Source organism: Hyperolius riggenbachi, chromosome 5 (assembly GCF_040937935.1).
Source record: "Hyperolius riggenbachi isolate aHypRig1 chromosome 5, aHypRig1.pri, whole genome shotgun sequence".
Classification (NCBI taxonomy): domain Eukaryota; kingdom Metazoa; phylum Chordata; class Amphibia; order Anura; family Hyperoliidae; genus Hyperolius; species Hyperolius riggenbachi.
The window spans coordinates 67,871,438-67,877,437 of record NC_090650.1 but is presented as its reverse complement, the minus strand read 5'-3'; the positions used below and the strand labels follow the sequence as shown (position 1 = coordinate 67,877,437).

At 43.5% G+C, this 6,000-nt stretch overlaps 1 protein-coding gene across 2 annotated transcripts in view; it reads left to right on the top strand.

Moving 5' to 3' along the window:
* Positions 1 to 6,000, top strand: part of ZMYND11 (zinc finger MYND-type containing 11) — a 136,303-nt gene that overhangs the window by 107,674 nt on the left and 22,629 nt on the right. The gene's annotated exons all lie outside the window — the stretch shown is intronic.

Genomic DNA, 6,000 nt, shown 5'->3' with positions numbered 1-6,000 from the left:
ATCACTTTCCGGGCCACCCACAGCTTGAGTCCTCCATCAGTAAGGATTTTGGCTTGCATGTCCCGGCCATCTGCCGCTCCTCCAGGTTGCAGCTGCCGCACATCCTTATTCTCTGTGGGGTCGCAACAAGTCCAGGCATTCACTGGAATCTTCAGCTCTCTCTACTGGGGCTCTGGCATCACGTTCCGGGTCACCCGCAGCTTGTTGAGTCCACGGATCCAGAGAGGAGAACGGCTCTCATGTCCCGGCCATCTGCCCCTTCTCTGGCTGCTGCCGCCTCTCCCGCCTTCCTCTGCTCCATCTCCTCCACTTTCTCTTGCCACTCCTTGGCCATGGCGGAGTGCACTGCTTCCTCGCTGCCATGCTTTCAGCCAGAGGATCAGGATGTGCAGCGGCTCCAGGCACTTCTCTTCTAGTCCAGCGCTTGATGTAGTGGCACTGCCCCCCTTTTCCCGCACCCGGCCATCCGCTGCTGCTGTCCTGGCACTCCTGACATTAAAGCGCAAACAGCCTACCAGGCATTGTGCGCTGCATGTCAATCAGTGTAACGAGGACGCTGTAACCAGGGAAGGTGGTGACGCGTGGATAAAGGAAGGTAATGGATGGACTGTAGTGAAGAGGGGCGGATGGGATCCTAAAGGACAGCAGATCACCAGAACTAGGAGGAAGAAAGGATCACGGCAGCAGGATCAGGTAAGACCTTCCTTACGCACTCTGCCACACTTTATTTCTTATCTTTAGAATATAAGACACACCAACTTTCACCAATACGGTATATTCTACTATTACTACTACTACTATTTAGTATTCTTCCATAGTAAAATATTGGTAAATATGTTACTCTATTCTCACACAGAACACTTTTCCCCTGGATGCCTAACCTTCTTACACTGATCATACAATGCTCAATGCCCTGAAATTTACAAAGTGAAAACAGAATTTGACCTATTTGAACAAATACAAAAATAAAACTGCATTGGCAAAAGCATTAAAAAAAATACTTGATACGTGTATTAGGTGTGGCAGTCTGGAGTCTTCCTAGTTATGAAGCAAAAAAAAAAAACTTTGCATAGGTATATTTGGAGAATTTTTTTTTTACAGTTCTTCTCTGTAGATTCTATCAAGCTCTGTAATTAAAGAGAACCCGAGGTGGGGATCTTAGAACTAAATCTATACACAGAGGCTGGGTCTGGCTATAGTGCCCAGCCTCTGTTGCTATTTGAATCCCCCCTAAGTCCCCCCTGCACTCCGCTCTCCCCCATAAATTACAGCCGCGCTGGCGACACGCAGAGTGTCGCAGCGGGCTGTATTTACCTCCCTAGTGTCACTCACGCCGCTCCCACGCCTCCTGCAGAGCGCCGGTCCCCGCCCACGTCCCTTCCCTCGCCGCTGATTGGAGGGAAGGGACGCGGGTGGGGACTGGCGCTCTGCAGGAGGCTAGGTAAACATTGCCCGACAGCGCGGCTGTAATTTATGGGCTAGAACGGGGCGCAGGGTGGACTTAGGGGGGATTCAATTACCAACAGAGGCTGGGCACTATAGCCAGACCCAGCCTCTGTGTATAGATTTCACACTAAGATCCCCACCTCGGGTTCTCTTTAAAGGCAGTTGGCGAACAGCTATTTTCAGGTCATTCCCATATGAAGAAGCGCACACTTGTTATGATTGGGTTTATGTATGGGATGTAGGTGGTCAACTCAAGGGCATTCAAAGTTGTCAATAAGCCACTTCTGTTTTGCCTTTGCATCCTTCAGTCAGGTCATTGAAAAGGTGACCAACCTGAGATTCAGAATGCTCTGGATCAGTTTTTTGTTAAGGAAATGTCTGTGAATGTCTGCTTTGCTGTAAATATTAGTCTCCCAGTTCCAACCGCTGGGAAAACAGCCATTATGATGCTTCCACCACCATGCTTTATTGTTGATCTTGTATTGCATAGGACATTAAAGGTGGGTACACACATCAGATAAAAGTCTTTGGAAAATGAAAGATCACAGACTAATTTTACCCCCTTCCATGTAGTATGAGAGCCATACCTACACAGTCTATTCCATTGAGCTGAACTCCCCATCAGATAAAAATCTTTGCGACATGCTGCACACAAAGGTGCTGTACACATTCAACAGATCAGTATCTGCAAAAGATCTGTTCCTGCAAAAGATCAGTTTCTGCAAAATGCATTCATAGTCTCATATCTGCAGATCCTCATACACACCTTGTTTAACAGACATTCATCTGCAGATCAGACAATTATCTGCAGATCTGAAGATCCATCCTAATGGTTCTGATCTGCAGATGATTGTCCGTTAAACAAGGTGTGTATGAGATCTGCAGATATCATAGACTATGAATGCATTTTGCAGGAACAGATCTGTTGCGGCTACTGATCTGTTGCATGTGTGCAGCATCTTTGTGTGCAGCATCTTGCAAAGATTTTTATCTGATGGGGCGTTCAGATCAATAGAATAGACTGTGTAGGTATGGCTCTCATACTACATGGAAGGGGGTAAAATTGGTCTGTGATCTTTCATTTTCCAAAGACTTTTATCTGATGTATGTACCCACCTTAACATTGTTTTTATTTTCTCAAAATAGGAAGCTAGATCTAGGACCTAGAACAGAGGCAAAATGACACAATCTTGTTTTCAGCAGCAGAGAGAAATTTGTCTCACACAGTCTGAGAGTTGTTTAGGTTTCTCTTTGCAAAATCCAACTTGGCTTTTTTTTATTTCTTTTGCTCATGAAAGGCTTCTACTTTCAAAGATTCCCTTGACCTCTGCCAAAGAGACAATCAGGTTCTTGAACACCTAGCCTTCTTACCATCTACTCTCCTCAGGTCTGCATTTGGCCAACAATCCAGCTCTAGAAGCTGTGGTTGTTCCTTTATAAGTATTAGTGTCCATTCTACCCTTGGGGATTTTTAATGCTGCAGATATATGTTTTGATCTGTGAATTGTCTGTAAAGGTGGCCACACAAAATACAATAAAATGATCCAATTTTACAGTAATTCGATAGATTGGATTTACCGAAAAATTGAGGTTTTTTTTTTTTTTTTTCATTCGAGCAGGAAATCTACCGTTTTTATTCTATAAAAGTTGATCAGGAATGACGGATTGTTCTAATCAATTTTTAGGAAAATTGAATGGTTTGTGGTAGATTCAATGTCAATTTGTACACCCTAGAAATGTTACAATCGGTCAGAAAATTTGATTGATATTCTTGGATTGAATAGATTTAATTATGGTGCGTGACCACCTTAAACGTTTTTTTCCACCTTAAACTGATTTTTTTCAATTCCATATTTTTCTTTGCTATCTGGCTGATTCGATCATTTGATCAATCTGCTGGGAATCAATGCTGCAAACAACTAGTGGATCGCGCCAGATGGAAGATATCACTGGATCAGCTGCTGGTCAGAAGTGCGACGCTAGCAGCATTCGATTTTGCAAAGTGCGGTATCTGCAGTCAACTTTACACTCACCTGTCCGCTGGTCCATGTCTTCTCTTTACTGTCGAGCACTCCTTCCTGTCTCTTCTCTCCTGGGGTGCTTGTCATGTCACAAACTGTAGAGGCCTCTAGTGGTCGCATAAAGTACGTGCCATGATGCCGTTTGGCCACTAGTAGTTGTTATGGGATACAGGCCATCTCAGAGAGATGAGACTGGGTACAGCTCGGCGGTGAAGAGTAGACATGCAATGGCGGACAGGTGAGTGTAAACCCGGCTGGCTACATTCTCCTCAGCCTGGGGGAGGGGGAGACCTGGGGAAACTCAGCAGACAGACACACAGATTTTAAATAGATTGAATGCCACATTCAATTCCACATGAAAGACCAATACAAAGTGGTGTACCCGTGAGAAGTGGAACGAAAATCATACATGATTCCAAACCTTTTTTTACAAATAAATAACTGCAAAATGGGCTGTGCGTAATTAGTCAGCCCCCTATGGTCTGCGTGCAGTCAGTTGCCCATAGCGTTGCCTGATGAGTGCTAATGACTAAATAGAGTGCACCTGTGTGTAATCTAATGTCAGTACAAATACAGCTGCTCTGTGATGGCCTCAGAGGTTGTCTAAGAGAATATTGGGAGCAACAACACCATGAAGTCCAAAGAACACACCAGATAGGTCAGGGATAACATTATTGAGAAATTTAAAGCGGGCTTAGACTACAAAAAGATTTCCAAAGCCTTCAACATCCCACGGAGCACTGTTCAAGCAGTCATTCAGAAATGGAAGCAGTATGGCACAACTGTAAACCAACCAAGACCAGGCTGTCCACCTAAACTCACAGGCCGAACAAGGAGAGCACTGATCAGAAATGCAGTCAAGAGGCCCATGGTGACTCTGGACGAGCTGTAGAGTTCTACAGCTCAGGTGGGGGAATCTGTCCATAGGACAACTATTAGTCGTGCAGTGCACAAAGTTGGCCTTTATGGAACAGTGGCAAGAAGAAAGCCATTGTTAACAGAAAAGCATAAGAAGTCCCGTTTGCAGTTTGCCACAAGCCATGTGGGGACATAGCAACATGTGGAAGAAGGTGCTTTGATCACATGAGACCAAAATTGAACTTTTTGGCCAAAATGCAAAACGCTATGTGTGGCGGAAAACTAACCCTGCACATCACTCTTAACACACCATCCCCACTGTCAAATATGGTGATGTCAGCATCAGGCTTTGGGGGTGCTTCTCTTCAGCAGGGACAGGGAAGCTGGTCAGAGTTGATGGGAAGATGGATGGAGCCAAATACAGGGCAATCTTGGAAAAAAAACCTCTTTGAGTCTGCAAAAGACTTGAGACTGCGGTGCAGGTTCACCTTCCAGCAGGCCAACGACACGAAACATAAAGCCAGGGCAACAATGGAATGGTTTAAAACAAAACATATCCATGTGTTACAATGGCCCAGTCAAAGTCCAGATCTAAATCCAACCGAGAATCTGTGGAAAGATCTGAAAACTGCTGTTCACAAACGCTGCCCATCTAATCTGACTGAGCTGGAGCGGTTTTGCAAAGAAGAATGGGCAAGGATTTCAGTCTCTAGATGTGCAAAGCTGGTAGAGACATACCCTAAAAGACTGGCAGCTGTAATTGCAGCAAAAGGTGGTTCTACAAAGTATTGACTCAAGGGGCTGAATAATTAAGCACCCTCTATTTTGCAGTTATCCATTTGTAAAAAATGTTTGAAATCATGTATGATTTTCGTTCCACTTCCCACGTGTACACCACTTTGTATTGGTCTTTCACGTGGAATTCCAATAAAATTGATTCACGTTTGTGGCAGTAATGTGACAAAATGGAAAACGTCAAGGGGGCCGAATACTTTTACAAGCCACTGTAGATCCCTCTCTGATCAGATGATGATCTGAGAGGGATCTATCGGTTGGCCACATCGAGCAGTGTAATGGCCAATTTAAGTTCTGCAAGTCAATTCAACTATTGGCTTTTGCTTTGCTCATTTGTCATCTGTGGTAAAAAGTGTCAAGTCATAATATGACGGCAATTTAATACAATATTTCTAAAAGGTGATAATAAAATATATTCTTCAACCTTAACTGAAAAATGTTGAACAAAAAAGTTTTTTTTTATTCCACTTATGTGTTCAGAAATATGTTCAGCAGACATTTCATTTGACTACCTGGCTTGATTTATGCTTTGATACACTGTCACCGTAATTGTTTTCATGCAATTTAATTTGCATTAAGGTGACAGAGTAGGTTTTATTTCTCTAAGGTATTTCAGTTTTTGATTTTAAATATTTGTAAAAATTCTGTTTGCACTGTCAGTCGAAAAAGTGAATTGCTTTATGGGCCTGAGTGTTGCTTCATGAGGTGAAAAATCAATTTCATGAGTTTAACATGAAGGTCCAACATACCAAAAATTCCTGAAGTCCAATTACTTTTTGAGTGCGCTGTATCATTTTCAGGCATGGTGGGTGGAGTTGCATTATTATGTAAATAGCTCTACCTGGAATTTTAGACCACTGTGTGGACATCCATACTTTTC